Source organism: Podarcis liolepis (genome assembly GCF_965112155.1).
Source record: "Podarcis liolepis genome assembly, chromosome: 3".
Taxonomy (NCBI): Eukaryota; Metazoa; Chordata; class Lepidosauria; order Squamata; family Lacertidae; genus Podarcis; species Podarcis liolepis.
This window is the reverse complement of record NC_139557.1, coordinates 47,426,460-47,447,580: the sequence shown is the minus strand read 5'-3', so window position 1 is coordinate 47,447,580 and position 21,121 is coordinate 47,426,460. Positions and strand designations below refer to the sequence as shown.

The window sequence follows — 21,121 nt, the reverse complement described above, 5'->3', positions numbered from 1 at the left end:
CCCGCGCCTGGGGGGAAAATAATTTCCCCCCCTTTATTCCCCCCCCCCAATCTAGGTGCATCCTATGGGGCGAAAAATACGGTAGATGGGTGGTTACATTTTTACATGTATTAAATATAATAGTAATAATAAGTTTAATATAATATTTTATGGAAAGATTTGAAGGAGAGTAAAATGACCTGATAGCAAATAAACAGTCTAATATTCTTTTTTCTTTTATTTATTTATTTCAGCAAAAAAACAGTCTTTGTGGCAGCTTAAAGACACAGTAAATTTTAGTCACAGTAAATTATTTTCCCAGGATACTCAAATCACAGTGATTGGGATTTTTTATTAAAATCTTATTGCTTATGTTTGATGCATTTTGTATGTTCTTTTGATACAGAAGATCAATTTAATTAATTAATAAATTCTACAGAAAGGTTTAGTTCAATTTATGGGGATTTCTATCAATAGCTCTTAGCTATGATAGGTACATGGAGTCTTTAATTCAGAATACGAGAGACAAGTCCGGTTGGCTGCTGTTGGAAAGAGATACTTGTTGCTTTGTGCAAAACTTTGCTCCTGGTTTCTATACCTTACTACCACCCTTAATGTCCCAAACAAATTTTGATTGCTGCAAACTGGGAGCCCCAGTGAATGCTAACTTTGCACACCCACCATCATGTTAAACTGAAAATTTCTACCATTGATGCAGGCCAACACAAGTTCTCATGGTTGTAATCCTCTTGCTAAGAATGAATCTCAATGAATGAAAAAAATGCCAAATTCCTCCACGAAGAGTTTCTGTCTTCTCTCATTCATCCTAACAACATAAACATTTGTGTTTCTTATACAGTGTGAATCATATAAGATATGCTAGTTAAGTTATTGAATATTTATGTTTTCCCAAAAAGATAATACAATCTGAGTAAAAAAGGCAGAACTTCATTTTGTTCTGACTAATTATTTTTAATAAGACACTCTATAAATTTAGTAAAGTGTATTGATTGCTGGAGAAAATGCAATCCAGAAGAAGAAAGAGAAAGAAAAATGTGTCTTTACATTCAGGAGAGAAAAGTCCCACAGAGAAAAATCAATAATGCTCTGTTATGAGAATGAGTCACACAAGTCAGATCATTCACTAGTGATTACAGTGAGAGAAATCAAACATTTGATTGAAGTCAATAGCATAGCTCTCATTGAATTTAATGGTGTTTGATTGCACCCAATAATGGTAGATTATGTCCAACAACTGTACATAAAGCTAAGTACCCCAACAGATCAAAGCAAACAAATATAATGAAAAGGTACCGCAGAAACCAGAAAACTAGAACATATAATATTAAATGTCTTTACAAACATTTCTATTGAAAACTATAATATGCAAAATCTTCCCCTCCCCCTTAAAAAATACTATGAAAATTTGATCTACATCATTGTTTATTACATAAGGTTTAATTTACAAGCCACCATCATCTGTAAGGAAGCTAACTAAAATTTTCCACATCAAATTATTTACTGCTCAGTAATACAGCTATTTTTATTGCAGCTCTTGAAAAACAAACAATACATTTATGTTATGAGTGTATAACAGACAATTGCTTTTGATTTGCTTGAGAATGTAGATCTTGCAAATAACATCAATGAATGTTGCACTGACTGTAAATATGTGTGGAATAATCAAGTCCAAGGTAAGATTTCAATGGAAGCTGGAGCCAAACTAAATGGTTGGTGGTAGATACAGGGACAGGAAACACACATGTTGCGAGAGAAGTTGGGAAGAGGGTCGCAGGAGGAAAGAAGCATGAGAAAAGCTTTTCATGTTCTCAGCATCCATGGCCCAGTGCTACCTGCAGAGCACTCCCTTCTACTCTTACCTAACCCTCCCTCCAACCCAGCCTGGGGATATGGCTTTCCCTTCACCTTCAGACGCAAGGGATGTGTTGTTGTTGTTGTTGTTTAGTCGTTTAGTCGTGTCCGACTCTTCGTGACACCATGGACCAGAGCACGCCAGGCACTTCTGTCTTCCACTGCCTCCTGCAGTTGGGTCAAACTCATGCTGGTAGCTTTGAGAACACTATCCAACCATCTCGTCCTCTGTCGTCCCCTTCTCCTTGTGCCCTCCATCTTTCCCAACATCAGGGTCTTTTCCAGGGAGTCTTCTCTTCTCATGAGGTGGCCAAAGTATTGGAGCCTCAGCAAGGGATGTAGCTTCAATGTAACTACAGAATTAACTATGGGTCCTTTAATGATTGCAGACAGCTATCCATCGTGGTTCTGGAAAAGAGGCTTAGGGATTCTATAGCAGACAGGGTAATGTGGGAATGTTTCCTAAAGGAAAAAAGTTTTGGGGGAAAACTCTCCCCTAAACATTTTAAAGAGCAAAACAGATGGCTCAGCAGAGCTTCTATACTTCCAGTGTTCCAAAGATAGTAATACCTGACTGGAATTCTACATTATTTCAGATAACAAATAGAACAAAATGCTTTATCATCCAAATACGTTTTTTGGATGGATAATCCTTAGCTGATAAAGTTAAATGAAATGGAATAAATTCCAACTGTTCTGATACCAGCCTTGCAAACTGAACGTGCTTCTGTAGGAAAGTTCTAATACAATTTCAAAACCAGACTAAATATGATCAGTCTCCCATAAGTCAGTTGGAAAGGTACTTTAAATTTGAGTTTTGTGAAAGTCATGAATATGTAATTGGGAAACTGATGTTGTTTTACCACTCTAGCCATTTCTCCTTTTATTCCACCAGGATTACACACTGTTCCTTTCTTAGCTAAAATAGAGGTCTTTTCTTGGAAGGCATGCTGCCAAGGCAAATCTGTCATAAACTGTATTTTGTAATGTCATTTCTACAAATTCTAAGAATAATCAACACATTTCCATGGCAGTTATTTTTAGCACAAAGTTCTGATTAACCATTGTTGATTGAAGCAAGCCTACATCATAAACAAAGGTTTGAAGTTGGCACGCTTGAGTAAATTGTAGTTAAAACTAACCACAGTTTGGATAAACTGAAGTTTTGGTAAAAAGGGAAGGGACAGCCTGCAGGCTGTATTTGATATAGTGTATCAGTGCTGTATCCCTGTAGAGAATTTGATAATATGTTTCACATATCAGTTTTACAGCCTCAGTTTTCTTCATATTTGTACTTTTGTCCCACATTTCATCGGCATCGAAGCCAATAAAAAGAGATCAGCAATGGTTTATTTAGGTGTGACCATCAGCAATAAGGGTTGTTTCCTCAGAATGTACCTTATGCCAAAAGAAATCTTGTGATTTTGACACATGAGATCTACGAAGGTCAGTGGATAGAGTTCACACTTGGCCATATAGTTTAGATCACCAGTTCAATTGCTTTGGGAACTTGACTATCAGTCATAGTTTCCATTTTTTCATAGTTTCTGAATTCCACTTGCTGGAAACCACAGGAGGGGATACTCTTCCAGGTCCTACTTTCAGACTCTCTATAGACATCTGGTTGGCTACTGTGAAAACAGTATGCTAGAATACATGAGCCACTGGACTATTCCAGTAGGTTCTTATGATCTTCTATTTATCATGGGAATGGTTCTATTTAATTGCCATCTCCAAATTTTACTTATGTTCATGTTTTCCTTGTCATGCCCACTGGCTTTTATATGTATTCATATTTATATGTGTTCATCATTATATAGATATTTATTCTGTTTTTATTGTTTTGTAAATCTTATGGCATTTTCAGCCTCCTTATTGCAAGCCATATTGAAGCTATCTTGTGAAGGGCAAGGTGTAAATAATTTAAAAGCAATGAATAAAATCACAAAACAATGGCAGGTTGGATTTTTCGTTCTTTTGCATGTGGTACACAATTGTACTAGGGTGGGTGTGGTGAGGAATTAGTGAGGCCCATAAGCAATGTAGGAGCCAGCTCAAATGAAAATCTTCCTTGCTTTTTTGGAAAATCTTCCTTGTTATTTCTTGCCATTAAGAACCATTTCATAATATCCTGCATCAATCCTAATTAATACAATTTTAGGATGAGGCATTCAATATTTTCTTGATTTCTTTCTCCCTTTCTATAAGCCCCGTCTCTCACAAAAGACTGACATTTCCAAATCAATCCTATTCTGCTACTGTGTTATGTGTGATGCATCACTGATCAGGCATGTAGGTAGCCCATTACCACTGTACATTGTTTTCTTCTATAGCAATTTAGAAATCTTCCATTGTAAAGCTAAGGAAACATACTCTCAGTGGATTCATCATATTGTTTAATGTCCTTTTTTAGAATGACAATATGGAGGAGGCATCTTTGATGAATTTCAGTAAAGGGGTAATTTTCATTTTCCTTCCGAATCCCTCTGGTACTGGAGCTAAAAAAAGAAAAGTACTAAGAAGAAAATATGATGATGTGCAACCAGAAGATTAAATATTAAAGGTCAGCAAGTGCTTGCTTTATACTTCTTGCAGCACAAAATCATACATAAAATTAATTTTTAAAAGCTGCTTATAGAACTGTTGTGCAGTGTATTACGAAGCCACTGAATTTTAGACAGAGATTTGAATTTTAATGTAAATCCATGGGGAAGCTATCAACATCTAAAAATCTGTACATCATAATAAAACACACATTTAAATCTTAGGATGGACTCAAATGATTTTTCTTCTTCTTCTTTTCACCATGAAGTTGTTCCCCTCCCCATTGCTTTGTAATGAGATCTACTTCACACAAAGGATCATAACAAAAAAGTTTCAGCTACAAGACTTGCATTTGTCAAAGCTTATTCAAGACCCAAACTTGTGTAGAATTTATCTATGACTCAATTCCATCCAGAAAACAATGTGTAGGCAGTTAGAAAAGCCCTTCCTAAGGGTTTAGGGCAAACAATTATGTCTATACTCTCTTTTTTTTATAATTAGGTCTGGTCCTGACATGCAGCAAGGTGAAATGACATTTTGAAGTTGGGGGCAGGCAGAGGAGAGTAGATAAAAGCTTAAGCTGGTTTCTGCAGGGTGCAAATAAGACTTTTAAAGCATTGGTTAGATGGAGAGGGCACTTGCATCTCTGCTTGAGGCAGCAAAATGTCTTGGGACCGCAGTATACAGAAAGCTTGACAGCACTATATATGTCAGCTAGCACACTGCTTTATTATATTTTATTTTAATCAATTTTAGTCAAATTTTCTTCCTCACCTGACTTGACAAGGTTCAATAAGACAAAATTTGAGAACTTCAGCAACAGAAAAATGTGTCGAATTCAACTTGCCAACTTGTTTAATAGCAAACAGCTTTTACTAGATTCCACAGCTACCTGAGTTCCACAGCTTGGGCAGCTAATGTGGTGCTTTCCTGATATTGTGGACTACAACTCCCATCATCCATAGATAGCATGGTCAATGGTCAGGGATGGTAAAAAGTAAAAGGTACACTTGGATGGACCCTTGGATGGTTAAGTCCAGTCAAAGGTGACTATGGGGTGCGGCACTTATATTGTTTCAGGTCAAGGGAGCAGGTGTTTGTCCACAGGCAACTTTTCTGGATCATGTGGCCAGCATGACTAAACCACTTCTGGTGAAACGGGACACCATGACAAGTGCTAGAGTGCACAGAAATGCCGTTTAACTTCCCCCCGCCGCAGTACCTATTTATCTACTCACATTGGTATGCTTTTGAACTGCTAGGTTGGCAGAAGCTGGGAAAGAGCAATAGGAGCTTACCCCATCACATGGATTCTAACCACTGACCTTTTGATCGGCAAGCCCAAGAAGCTCAGTGGTTTAGACCACAGCGCCACTTGCTTCCTATAAGTCAAGGAAGATGACGTAGAGGAACAGCATATGTAGGAACCATGTTGAATACCCCTGTTCAATAGGAGATCTATATTGTAAATAGGAATCTTCTGTAGCAGCTTTCTCCAAAGCAGCACTGTTGCATTTTTAATACAGAAATTTTCAGAATGAGACATAATAAATAAGGATTGTAAGAGGTTTCTCCCTGAAAGACTATGAAAGTAAAGAAAAATGGTTGTATGACAGCTTGGATAGGGTGGCCGCCACAAGCAGCAATAGCAGTGCTATTTTTCTAGAAAAAGATCTGCCAGAACTCACCGTGAACACATCCCTTGTTTTCTCATAATACCAATACACCCACCTGAGAGGTACCAGAACTGAGTTCTGTTGAGTTCTGGCAGGAAATAAAAGCCCTGAGCAATAGGAATGTGTATGAGAGATGTAGTAAATTAAAATGCCTATGTATTTTAGGAAAGTAGGTATAGTGTTATCAACTCCCAGGAAAGAAAAGATGTGCATTTTATATTGATATGACTACAATTCTAAAAATATGTCAAGTGTATCGGAAGCCTAAGGCTATTTTAAAAAGTATTTGAAACACTGTCATACAAATAAATCACAGCAGCAACTATAATCTGAAGATCAATAGATATCTAGAAAAATATTCTGCCTGCTCCAAACAGCTACCCTTCATTAGATGAGTTTGCAGTTTCCTTCAGGAAAACAGTACTGTTTTCACCTAGCTATGTGTCTGATAAAAGCCAGTCCCAATAAATATGCCAAGTATATGTTGCTTTTCTTTGGTTAGTTAATTTACGGAAAAACAGTTCATAATTATACACTATGTTCCTGTCTAGTTTTAAATTGCCCCCAAACAATAAAAGCAATTTATAACTTCCTTTTCATTAAGTTTTGCTAGACCAACTCAAAAATCTTATGTAAAAGTGGTCTGTGCATATTATCCTTAAGAAAATTGGCCTGGTTTTTTTAATTGCCTAGAAATTTTCAACTATAGAAATGGCAACTGGATCATATAATTTGTAGTGTTAAATTCAGTAGAAGTTACTCCTAACAAAGTGTTTAGGATTAGAGTTGAGGCAGTTATGGCTGCTTTAGGATTAGATGTTCTCTTTCAAGCTGCCATTTTTGGGAGTCAGTGAAGCAGAAACAAATGGCTATTGTCAGGGATATAAATGTTGAGGCTGCAGGCGTATTTCACACAACTCGATTAAAGAGTCTCAATCATTCTGAAAGCCAGCCAAGAACAGGTCCAACTTTCAATAAAATGCCACTGTAGTCTTGATATTAACTGGATCAATGCTTGTTAAATAATCAGCATAGAAAGCTAGGTTGCAATCTGCTCAACATACAGCAGATGAAATCAAGCCGTTGAAGCAATCAGGGCCAAAATGATCTGCAAAGAGACTATCCTGACAGTGGTTCACCTGCTATTTTATTCGTTTATTTAGGATATTTATAGACCACTTGATCAAAAAGCTTTCCATTTATGAGTGATCGGAGGAATAGGGTAATCTCAATCTGTGCATTGGTCGGGTTGCATTGTTTCACAAGCAGCTCTAGAAACAAACGGCTGCTTGTGATAAAATCAATGTGAAATAACAGTGATTGCATAAAATGTACACGAACCATTTCCTCGCAAATCTAATTTAGGTGTGCAGGTCTCACTTTTGCTTTGGTTGCTTGGAAGTGCCAGGGCAAAACTGTGGCATGACTGATTGGGGTGAGGCATGTGACACAGAAAGTATAAGCATGGAAGTAAATTTTGATAGAAAACAAATATTTAAGTAGATCCGGAGTTTATATGTGAACTCTATTTTGAAACATATGGACTATGAAATTCTTGACTTTGGATTCATTTATTTTAATGTTGTGTTGAGGTTGCTGCAGTTTGGGCATTGTGTATCTTTGATACTTCTGTGTTTTCTTTTTTCTTATTGTGAGTTTTTAAAGTTCTTTATTTTATTTTTTTAATCTAATTTTTAGCCCAGATGCTGCCTTTACAAGGAAGCTTAGAAGACTCTAAAACACATGAAAGTAAAATTACAACACACACACAAAATGGCAGCTGCTAAATATTTTATTTCCAAGTAGGTCAAACTTCAGGAAAACACACTTGAAAAAATGTATCTTCTAATAACTGACATATATTCAGAGGTTTAGAACTTTGTATACCAATCTCAGAAATAAAACTTCTAAAAACCACAGTCTCATGTTTCGAAAACTTGACTCAATTTCAATTCATGCAACATTCAGATTCTGTTCTGTTCTAGAATTACATGTGGTTTTAAAAATGTAAACCATGGTGCTTAAAGGATTACTGGTAGATTGTTAAAGGACAATGTCAACTTCACTGTAAATGGAAAGAAAATGCTGCAGATACACTTGTGACATAATTTGAAATGTTGGTATACTTTGAATATCCAATTTGCTTATCTCTTCAGTATCATATTCATTCCACTTTCATGGCTGAAGAGATCTCAATCCCCCTTCTTTGTAAAAGCCTGTATTCAATTAAAAAAGTATTTCTTTCTACAACTTTCTATATTGGTTCTTAAAAGATCAAATGCTTTCCTTCATCTCTTGCGTATACACTTGAACCTGCACTCATTGTCCCATCAAGAGTTTCCTTTAATTTGATCTTCAGAAAGATTCTATCCCTCAAAGGATTTTATCAGTGCCAGTTCCTTTGTCTCCAGACAAGCCTTTATGTGAATGAGGGCTGTTTCCTTACTCCCTTGGAACAGGGGGTTCTTTTCACTAATTTTAATAACTATTGTAAAAAACACAGGGACACATTTTTATGTTTGATGTCTACATTTTTTTTTCTATTCCATTTACAACTACATTTTTATTTCCATAATATTATGTTTTCTGGCAAAAGTCATTATAAAATGCAAAACATTTTGATAGTGCATTATGTTAAAAACAAGGTGAATATACTTTTGAATATAACCACACAGTTTCCTTTTCCAAAGGAAGAGGAGCTGCCATTATTTCCCTTTTTGCTGCAGCCCCCTGAGGCTCATTGAATGCTGCTCCAGAGGCTTCTCAACATAAAGCTGTTGGGTTCTGGTGCTGAAGGTGGAGTCTGAAAATTCTCAATGCACTCATGGATGATGAGGTACAGCCTTTCAATCTCAGCCATGCAGTATCAAGGTCCAAGGTCATATTTCACATAGCACATGCCTAGACCCCTAGTGCTGTATCATGTTCTGATATGATCAGCCCCACTTTTTAAATCTTGAAAATATTCTGTATTTCATTCACACAGAACCCACAGCACATAGCTGGACACACAGCACTAAGCTGTGGGGGTTTTTTGGGTCATTATATTTGCTTATTTGTTTTAGAATATACTCTACACCTGAATAAAAAAAAGTTTTAAATAATCTTCAACGCATGTACAACAATGAGACCCTTTCATCTTTCCATTGAAATAAGGGTGTACATTAGTTAACTGGTTCTATCCTCCGCAACTGAGTATAAATAGTTCTTAAGTGACAGGGTGAGCTCGGTCCCAGCTCCTGCCAATCTAGCAGTTCGAAAGCACATCAAAGTGCAAGTAGATAAACAGGTACCACTCCGGCGGGAAGGTAAATGGCGTTTCCGTGCGCTGCTCTGGTTTCACCAGAAGCAGCTTAGTCATGCTGGCCACATGACCCGGAAAAACTGTTTGTGGACAAACGTTGGCTCCCTCGGCCTGTAAAGTGAGATGAGAGCCGCAACCCCAGAGTCGTTCACGACTGGAGTTAACTGTCAGGGGTCCTTTACCTTTTAAGTGGCACAATTGCAGCCTCATGTAGACCAGTTCAATGTAATATGGAAAGGGAAGTATCTTTTCTTAAAGGAGAGCAATAACTGTTCACCTCGCTTGTAAAAAAAAAAAAAAAGGTTTAATGAATGTACAACCTTGTGTGTTGGTAAAAAAATAAGACACCTGCAGATCTACGAGCGTGCAAAGAGAATTCTTAAGACTTTATATACAAAAGTAGTGCAAAACAGGAAAGAAGTGATGCAATCACCACTACTATTGCTGCCACCACACATGTGTGTGCAGTTTCTAGTGGTTACGAACACACTCTTTCAGTAACTGGCCTGGGCCACTGTACATCATTCCGAGTCCTCAGAATCTTGAAATACTATACTTGACTACCTGGTTATGCCTTCTACACCAGGAAGATTCATCACCCTGCCTCCATGGATATTCAGCGTTGCCACCAGTAAATTCCCTCTAGGATATGCCTAGCAAGAAAGCCAGTCCCTTTCACCCTCACATTCTTCTCTCCTAGACACATACAATTTCACATCTGCCGTTATGCTCACCACTGGTCCCGATATGCTCCTTCTCTGCTCCAATTTCAAAGCCACATAAACCATTTGCTTCTCTCGCACTCAGCACACAAAGGTTCTTCCCTAGCCCTTTACAAACTCAAACGTCCTCTGACTTTCTCACCCCAGCAGGCAGGCAAGCCGTGTCCTCCCTCTCCCTGGCTCAGTGTCCCCAGTTATTGACTCTGATCTCCTGCTTGTACCGGTGGGTGAGCAAGATGGTGAGCAAATCAGGCACTGAGCTATGTTCTGATCAAGCAGTTCCCTGATATCAGCATGTCTTTCCAAATCTTAAGGCAGAGCCTTGTATTGCAGTCCTTTGAAAGCAGCCACCAATGCATATTTCAGTTTTAAGAGGGGTTTGAAGTGCATCTCATGTACATCCAACTATAGAAGTTACACCATCTGAATTTTCTATTTTCCCCCAATGTCTGCTGTGTTGACAGTTATGGGCTCCAAACTAATCTAACCTGTTGTTTTGAAACTGTGACGAGTACATTTGCTACATAGTTTTTAGTGGCTTCTGTTCCACTAAAATCAAAGCATCAAAGAAATAGCTCACTGCCCTTTTTACAGAGATGCAATCTGAACTGCAACTAATTATCCCTTTATGGGAACAAGTTTTCCTGGCCCTGGTGATGGAACTATACCTTTTCTTCAAGTCACCAATGCCTCATCCTTCATTATAAACCCACTCAGTTTTCTTCCTCTCTCTGTTTATTAATACTATTTTTAATGGTGTTCTTGGTGATTTTATTTTAACTAAGTAGAGCAGCTCCCCCCCCCCAAATAAAATAAAAATAGAAATAGTTATAAACTGCTAAACATTTAGATAATATCACAGCTGGGTGCAACAATAAAAGAAAACCAATAAAATACAGTACTTGAAAAAATAGCAAGTGCTATCAGTTAATAGGCTCATCTTTCTGAGAAAACCTCTAAAAATAAATGTGGAGTGCAGGTTGGCATTCAAGGGAATAAACACAATCTTGGTGTCTTTCTAATCTCAGTGGGTGGTGTGTTCCACAAGATAGCAGCCAATAAGACATGGAGTGAACCTCTGGTTCAAGTCACACTGTAAGGAAGTCCCCCACTGATGACCATAGTGAATTATCTGAATTTGCACTTGGCAAATCTGTGATTTTGGATCAAATATATTTCACACATGCATATTATCTGTAGTTTTGATCTTAGAAATTTACGAATAAGGGTTCAAAACATGACGGTCTTTTTCTAAGGCTGTCTCTTTGCATAAATAGTACATAATTTTCTCTGCAATTTTATGAAAGAGCATAGATAAGTATTGCCCTTCTTCTGAGAGCATTAGTATCAATGAATTTGGTCCCCTTGGCCAATGTGCTATGCAAATTGTAGCATATTATAATGCTTTCTGTGATTAATCCCTCTCACTGTATTCAGATTGTGATGTACAGAATGGAAGTGGGACCATCAAGAAAATTTTGCAGTATGGAGTGCTACAGTAGTTCACTGCTCCAGTTAGTTAGCCAGAATTTTTTTATCATCTATGAGTCCCCCTTGCCCCCCCCATGCAAAAAAGTTTTTTTGTACTTCCACAAACCTTTGGGTCCCCCAAAGCATAATGGTATCTCATGTGGGTGTGGTACCATTTTGGCTACACACGGCAGAACACACATTTAATTTTAGCAGTACTAAAACCAATCAGCTTTGATTTCATGTAATATAGTGATTGTGCTATTGAGAGACTAAAATTACATGTGATGGTCATCTACCAAATTATTACTTATCATTAATCTGCATGTAGCTTTTACTTGAGCAATACATGTTCTTATCGTACCGAGTCATTTGAGAAAGCAAGTAAATTGCACTAAAGCAGCTGATAACACAAAGGAATTGACAAACATCATTTCCTCAGGGTTTATTGTATTTCTAATTCACTTACTTGAAAAGTGCAGCATGGTGCTGCTGCATACAATGTGGTGTGTGTGTGTGTGTGTGTGTGTGTGTGTGTGTGTGTGTGTGTGTGAAAGAGTTTAAGTGTCCTACCAGTTAGCATATCTTCCTGGTTCAGCTTATGCCAAAGGTTGTAATAGTTACAACAGCTGCTACTACTTTTTATTCTTCATATTTCACCCATCTGACTGGGTTTCCCCATCCATTCTGGGCAGCTTTAATCAGTATGACTATACACTCTCCACAGAAGTTCTTTGTTTCTCTGGTTTTTCATAGTAAATTTATAGTTGCATATTCAGTATTAGCGTGTATGTGTGAATGAATTTACTAGACCAGTTTACTAGACTCTAGAATTTACTAGACTCACAGAACAAATAGCAGATTCTGAACTTTCAAAGCGTTTTCCTTTTAGATACAATGTCCATGGATTCAGCTAGTCAGTGGATTCAGTTCACATACTCAACTGAGAATTATCAAGCACTGCATAATCAAGAAAGGAGAAATTATGCTGCGTACATGCATTTGTGAATCAGGCTGCCCCTTGCAACTCATTGTGTATTCTCAGTACATATTCTCACACCCTCTTGGTTTGTTGGATGGGCTTGCATTTGAAAAAGGCATAAATGCCTGCTGTGGTCTAAAAACAAGCAAACCACAAGCAAAACATTGAGGAAGGGAGGGAGGAAGGAAGGACAGAGACCTTGAAATATCTTTCTGGATTTATCAAGAGTCATGAACTGTGTACATATAGACTGTATAAGAAAACAAAAAGGTGAAGGAAAGGGGACAATGGCTGATATGAAACTATGGCAAAAATCATTTGTCCAAATGACAACAAAACATAGTGGTAAGATTAGTATCCTATGTCCCTCAGCCTGAAGCTCAGGGGGCAGCCATTTTAGAGCGGGCCTTTTCAGTGGTGAATCCCTGGCTATGGAATGCCTAAGGAAGCCTGCTTGGCTCCTGTTTAAGAATTATAAGTTCTGGTTTTAAATCCCTGTGATATGGTGGAATGTTTTTAATTTACATATTTAATGTTATGTGCTAAATATGGTATTTTATTATGCTCATTTTGTATTTGAGTTTTTATGCTGATTGTCTATTAAGCTTATTGTGGTTTTATTATAATATGATTTTATTCTTATATTTTATTCTTTTATTCTGCATGACAATCAGAAAATATATTTTATGAGGCATCTCACAAATCTGATTAATAAAAATAAAATGAAATGAAATGAAAGCCAGTAGAAGGAGGCATCTAACTAAAAGGGATTTACATCTGTGAAAACCTATGTATGCTTTAGGAAAAATTAAATCCTTTGCATACTTACTTGGATGTTAAGTCCCACTGTATATTCTGGGACTTACTTCTGGATAAAGGTGAAGGTGAACAGGTCTGGTTTGCAAATCCAGTTCAAAATAGCCAGAACATTTGTAGCAATACCTAGTTGCTTTTCATCTCTGTCAACAACCACATATTGGCCACAGATATGACAGCTAAGTGGCTGTTCTTTTCTTCAGTTTGTGCTTTTCTGGTCCCTTCCCACTCCTTCTCCTCCTCTCCCGAATCTTATGCTGTTGTGTATGGCCCATTCCTCCTTTTAAAAGGGGGAAAAAAAACTCTTTTCAGACCTCTGCAGTCTATTTTTACACACAATCTAAATTTAGATGGCTTTCCTCTCCCTCTGTTTCTGTCACTGTTTTTCTCCTTCCTACTTCAAACCAGGGTTGATGCATCTTCCCTTTGCACCACTGTGTGTGGGAAGAAAATGTGTTAAAATTTGAAAAGTGCCTTGGAGATAAAAATTCAAGTAAGCACTGCACTGTCTGCCCCTGGCTAAGGATAAAATGGATCTGAAAGAGCACAAGGGATGGGCTGAGGGGTGATGCAGTGTCAAGACTGAGTAGGTCAAGTAAAGAAGCCTGTGTGTCTAGGGTATTAACTATGTGTGCTTAAAGAAAATAAGCTTGATGGGAAATATTGTGGCTTTCCCTACAAATCTTCATTAAGAAGAACCAAGGATGGGGGCTCATTAAAGACATGGCAAGAATACAAGCGAAAGAAAATAGGTCTATAATATAAAATGATAGTCGCTTAAGGGATTACTAATAGGATGCATTATTAAGACATAGAATTACATTCCATATGAGCCCTCATTATAGATGAGATCTTCCAAAGTAGCATTGCTCCATGTCACAGAACCAATTCATGGGCCACTGGAGCAACACAAGAACCCTTCTGCCAGGCTGAATCTTACATTGCTCTGTAAAGAAATACCAGATGGCTTGGATAAACAATGTGACCTCTAGTGGGAATGGGAAAGAAAATTCAGCAAACAAACAAAACAAAACCCAATCTTGCAGGTATCAGCATACTTCAATTTTCACCGAAACATAATTCCTCTCTGCAACAGTCACTTCTGTTGCAAAAGGAACAAAATACTGCATTTATTAAAACTGAAATTAATTGCATATTTTTAAGGGATGGAACTTAGTCTCTTATGACCAAGCTCTAAAGAGGTGTGTAGTTTTGTAATTGCTGCCATAACTTTGGCTTTTAAGAAATGGTCTGCCAAAGGAATTAATGATAACATGAGGAACTTTATTAAATTAGCTGTATTTCTAGACACTTATTATTAAATGAGTGTTCAGCACTTGAAATAGCATCACAAAATCTTAGTCTCAGGGTGTGTGTGTGTCCCTACACATAATAAAGACAAATTAATCACTCTGCAATTCATAATATTTCAGCAATTTATAACAGGGTACGGCAATGTCACTTTTTTGGGGGGGGGCAATGTCACTTATGAAGTGTCATAAAATTCAGGGAACGTTTTTCTTTGAAGATAACATTTTCCTGTATTGGTAAGCTCTTATAATTTCAAGTATCAGGGTAAGTTTTATTTCTAGCATTAAATCAAAGACATTGTTACAGTTATTTCCTAGCAGCTACAGTAAACATGGTTGGAGTAGATGCTCACTCAGATCTGAGAAGTTTTGACACGGAATGGCTCTAGAACCATGCAACATCAAAAAGCAAATAATTTCTGAAATCCAAGCCACTTCATATGTCCATGTTACACTAGATAAAAAGAGACAGAAAGCTGGATTCTTCCCACATCCATTTCTGGGTCTCATGCAAGGGATGGGGAAATGTGATTATTATCCCTGCTGCCTACAGCTAATCTCCTAAAGAAGTTGGAATGTCCCAATTTTGCATGGAAGTCAGGAAGGATGTCATATAAGGAAACAACCTTTTCAGTCTTCTAATTTGTGGAATGCATGCAAAGTAGATATTTAAAAATATGAATCTTGAAACTAAACAGAAAAGTTCAAATGGTCAATTTAATTTTGGCTTCTACTTTGGGTAGCTTATCCCATTTTTTTGTTCCCAAATGAGACTTGTACTTTTTATCCTACATCAAGCTTAAGAAAATTTCAGCTCAACAATGAATAAACAAATAGTACATCAATGGAACACCCATATGGTAATCAGCAGAGAAAGAAACCAATCACCCTGTAAAATTAAACCTAGGTGTAATTTAATGCATTCTATCTATGTGGCTGCTCTCTCCCACCTGTTTTTGATGTTTTATTCCAGTGTAGTGAAAAAAGCTCTCAGCACAGCTGATGTTATCTGCTTTTGCTATCTTGAGTTTTGAGTTTTGAACCTATTTTGAAAAGGTTTTTATTATTATAGATAGCTAGAAACTGCAGTCCAGAGCACATCTAAATAGGCAGACTTTCATTTCATGACAAGGACATTCATATGTTCACAGATGCCTGAGGATGTCTTGCATAGGACTGCATTGTTTCAAAAGATTCAGCGAAGGACATTCAATTGAAAACATCCACCACACCATTCTCCCTATCTGTGCAAAGCTATAGTGTCAATGAGAAGACTATTATCCCTGAGGTAGTAGCTGTACATAGGTGTAGAGCTTTCACATGGGGCAGACAGATCCTGGTAATGTATAGTTTCCAGAGAGTTTGACTGGGGAACAGCATATGCGAATTGTGAACAGGATAATACCACATGAAATTTTTGAACTTGTCTCTGAAAACACTCCTATTGATTTAAACAAAATTGGCCCAATTGAAATGCCATTGTGCTTCTGTTTAAGTAGTCTGTGAACAGCTGTGAGATATATTTTTAGTAGTAATCATGTTTAACTGCTTGCATAACATAAAACTAATGTACAATTAAATTTATATTTAATTTCAGACTAATTTTAAAGACCATGAATATCTAGTGTTTATGGATAGTAATGGACACGCCAGTATGTCATAATGATGCATCAAAAATTACTATACTGTGCAGTGCAAATTGATGGTTTTTTAAAAATAAAAATCTAATCAATTTGAGTCCTTTTGAGATGTGGGTACAGGGATGGAAATAGAACAAACAATTATCAGAATGCTTCTTCAGCAAGGTAAGTCCATTTTCTTGTTTTATGGAATAAGAATAACTGAATAATAATTTTGAATCCTTTTGCTTTCATAAAGTGAAAATCAAAAAATTATAAAATCTCACATAAAGGTTTATTTTGTGTTTAATAACATATGGAACACCGAAAGGTCATGTATCTGACTGTTAACGATTTATAGTCATTCTTTGTCTCACTAGAAGCAACTGCAAGTTGTCAGATTTCTATGTCTGATTACCAAACACGCTTCTGAAGACTGAAAATGGAATTTGCTTTCTAACACGTCACTGCAAGTGAAACATTTGCTAACTTCTCCAGACCACCTAGCAACAAAATTCACATTGGCAGAGAAAACAAGTAAATATTTGTATGGAATTATCAAATGTAAACTTTCAGTAACCTTTGAGGTGCTATTGAAGAATTGCTTTTCGCTAAATCAGCCCTTCCAGCCATCTTTCCATTCTGCCCGTATCAGGGTTTATTCTAACCTGCGGTGCCTTTTTGTGCACTGTCAAAAAGAAAAAAAAGTGCAGTGTGAAATAAGTTTTTTGTGCAGTTGGGCATAAGGATATTAAATAAGGATCTGGGTAGCTTTTTAAAAAAAAGAGATATAAATGAGAAAATAGAAAAAGAAATAGAAAATGTCACCAACTTTGTGCTTGTCCTAGATAGCAAGGAGCACTTTCCAAAAGCAAAGCGGTGTGGTTTAGTGTTCATATGTCTGTGCCCCAGAAGCTACAGCTCTACCCAAGCCTTGAAGCTATGCTTCTTGCTCAACTCTTCAGTAGAACTTAGGCCTTGAACCACAGTTAGTTTTCTCTCTTTCAACAGGCACCTTGGCAAATACAGTAACAGGAAAGCTCCCCAACTGTCCTTTCAGCTTTTTGTGCAGGTTCTTTCACCTTCTTCCTCCAGCCTTCCTGCCTTTGTTTTGTCAATTGTAACAGCAACTGCAACATAGGACAGGTCTCTGCTATGCAATGCTACAGTTGCCAGGATTCCTAGAGCTTTATTCCTGTTTGAAAGCATTGTTTTTGTCTTTCATCTAACCTGGAAAAGTAATCATTGAAGAAGACTAGTATCAAATAACTAGTCTCCTGGAAAGTTCAGAAGGCCACATCTCAGGGAGACTCTCAGAAAGAGACAAGGCCATTATGCTCAACAGGTTGCAAGGCTTTATAAGCCAAACAAGGTAGTCCAAGAAGGGTAAGGTCCCCAGATAAACTGAAGGACTAGGATATATATACTGAGGTACCCTATGATACATAACAATAGAGCTAATAAGAAATAAACTGTTGTTAAATGGAAATTTGACCTCTCTACAGATTTGCTTCTGCATACATGTGAACTTTCTTCTTCTTTGTGCCTTCATTTACATGAGTCAGGCAGCTTCTCTTAAATTCTAGTTCCTTTTGTAAAGAGACAATTGATCTTATAACACAACAGAAACCAAATAATTTTAAAAATATTAGGAAATTTCTATTTTACTGTGTTTGTATAAAAGTGTTAATTACCTTAGGAGTTACAATTTATTTCCCCTTGTTCTCTCTTTAAACTTTAAAAATATAATAATTATACATACAGCTGTACCTCTGAGCAGACTGCTCTGAAAGTATTTAAATGAATGCTTTGTTGGCAAAATCTATTAAGAGGTTCAGCATTCAGTGACATGTCATGAGAAATAAACTGACTATTTTTATTTTGCTAGAAGGAGCTCAGTATTTTATTTACCAACATTAATATCAAAAACCCTCATGCTTACCTCCACAAAACAAGCTTTTGATCTTCTGCTATGTACCATATGCTCACATGCTCCTGCTTTGTTGCAAATTTCCTGCTCAGAATGCTGCCATAAAATTAATCTTATATAAGCAAATACCAAAGCAATGCTTTCATAATGTAGAAGTCAAATATTGTGCCTAAGAAGTTAAATCAAGATCACTTGATTACTGCTGAACCCTTGATAGCGCCCTGTCGAATGTGTCAAATATCAACTCAAGACGTAATTATTTGAGGTGGAAACACTGGCTGATAATGGAAATCCTGTCTGTGGTGATTGATCTTTGATAGCTCATTCACCCATGCAAGTCATCACTTTATGCGATAGGCAGTGAATGATGAACATACACATGGTAACCATACTCTACAGCTCATTGAACTCCACACCATTTGGGAAGGGTAAATAAAAGTGGCAGTTTGTCACAAGGTTACCATTGCTGGACTGGATTTTTTTTCTTTTTCAAAACTTAGCTTCTTGAAACATTTTATTTCCGCTCCAGATGCAATGGCTACATTGAATAACCCTGTTCAATAACCAGTTCTGCTGAAAAGTCAGAGAATAACAGAGAATAAAATTATTCTACAGAGAATAACCCTGTTCAATAACCAGTTCTGCTGAAAAGTCATTTTGAGAGGAGGAAGGGGATGATACATACTTCGTACTAGCCAAGTGGGATTCTTGGAAGGCTAGTTGCCACAGCTGCCACTCCCTTCATATCTTCCCTCCTCTACTTTTGTCGAAGCAACTGGTGGACAAGCAGCACCTTGCAGGGAAAGTATAACCCAAGGGCAGCCAGTTGTTGACTCCTTTTGTATATATATTATGAAATACTACACTGAAGGCTTGGACACCATGAATGCAATGCGTATCCTAAACTGTTGACATGTAGCTCCAGTCTTCAGTCAAGTATAAACACAGTCAGTCTGGAAATTGGCTGGCATAGTGACAAGACAGGAATGGGTGCCTCAGTGCCACCCTAATCAGTAGACAAAGCATAAAGCAAATAGGGAGAGGGAAGCAACAGCCCTATACTTTGGAAGCTCCACAGCTTGCAGAGGCCAGCATCTGGAAGTTTCACCACCCTGGAGCAGGAAAGCTAAAGAAAAGAAATAAGTATCCTGGACTGTGATTCACAGAACTCTGCAGATCTATGAAGGGGTGGGAGAGAATAAGACAGAAACTAAACTTAGGGACTGTATAATAACTAATTCAATGAGATGGCCAAACAATATTACTTCAAGGTTAAGATCTTGATAAGAAGAGCTTAGGGCCTCCATTAAGGATAACAGCCTCACCAGGTCTTCTCTTGTTAATTTTTTATAATTTTTTCTGCTTGCTGAATAACTCCTAGTAGCTCCTGAGTGGTTTCCCCTTTCTGATTTATTTTCTTTTAAAACTTTTTGCCACTGATAACCACAACAATGTTAGCAACAGAAGCAGAGGTTTCATTCTGGTGGAGCAGGAAATTAAGATTTCAAATAATTTCTATAGGTCACTTTTTTCACACATGCTAAAGGCAAAATATTATCCTGATGTTGCATGCTATGAAGTTTTAAAATGCCATCCCTCTGTACTCAAGAGGGAGATGGATTTATTCTGTTCTGGTTGAAGTCAGGCTGGAGACACATGACTATGGAACATAAGAGCATTCATTCCCTGCCAGATGGGGCATACTGGCCAATCAGGTAGGCGGCAGTGATTAGCTATTTAGACCTTCTGGTGTGGTTGGAGCCAACTAGTGCCTCCTTGCCTTGTTTTACATCATGCAGGTTATGACATGCATGGATCAGAGATGGGTTTGCCCATTAATAGGGCTGTCCTACATTACGGTTTCACTTTTAGCCTGCTAGCTCTTTGGTTTTGCTCACTGCTTGTTGCAGAACTTGTAACATATCAGAGTTACCTTTAGTCCAAAATAATGTTTTGTGTCTATCACCTAAAGCTATTTCTGTTAAATACTGAAAAATGGACTGTCATTGTAATTTGAAGCATATGTTGTGTTTATTGTATTATGGTTTACGTATTATATTATTTTTTGTAAGCTGCTTTGAATTTAATCTAAAAAGAAAAGCAAGGTATAAAATTTTAAATTATTAGATGGTGGAAATGTTTTAAAATCAGGGTATAACACTGTGAATGCAGACAAAATATTATAGTGTCTATTTAAAATATTTAGTTTTTTTACATTCACTGTAAATTATTATTTCCAATTATAAAGCCCAAACACTATTAGAGAAAAATGTAATTAAGGAATATCTCACTGTCTACATTACAGCCTCCTTAATCAAACTAAGGAACATGAAAATTGTGTTATTCAGTAAATTAAATTTCACTGTTTTCTTTGGAACTTATCTCTTGTCTGTCCATTATAGTATCAGCTGCTGTTCAGTATATATGTAAAGTTTTGAGATGTGTTCTATCTAAAGAAATGAAAGGCAGTTCAATCACATCATATTTGATCAATGTGCAGCTGACAGACATCATGGGCCCTCAGCCAACCAATTGCTTACTACGTCTGCTGTTGCTTACTATTCTTACAGAGAGCAATCTACCAAGGATTCTTCAGAAGGCAGGGGATGCCAAGAAAAAACGCAACTGGAGGACTGAACACATTGGAAGCAGAACCACAAAAGTGAACAGCGCTGAATTTTAAATGTCAATTGCCTACAATTTTGCCAAATGAATGCATAGTGTGATGATACTACGTAATACTGGCAGCCACAGCAAATGGCATTCATTACAATGTTCCAGAATTTTACAGTGGAATAGAACTGTGCATCATTTATCCTGGAATGAGATGAAAGGTCCACTCTGAAGATGAGTACTGTGTAACTCACATCTATTTCAGATGAATTAACTTTCTCAGT

General features: G+C 37.3%; 1 protein-coding gene across 2 annotated transcripts in view; it reads right to left on the bottom strand.

Annotated features, from left to right (window-relative positions):
• Positions 1-21,121, bottom strand: part of FUT9 (fucosyltransferase 9) — a 56,255-nt gene that overhangs the window by 12,626 nt on the left and 22,508 nt on the right. The gene's annotated exons all lie outside the window — the stretch shown is intronic.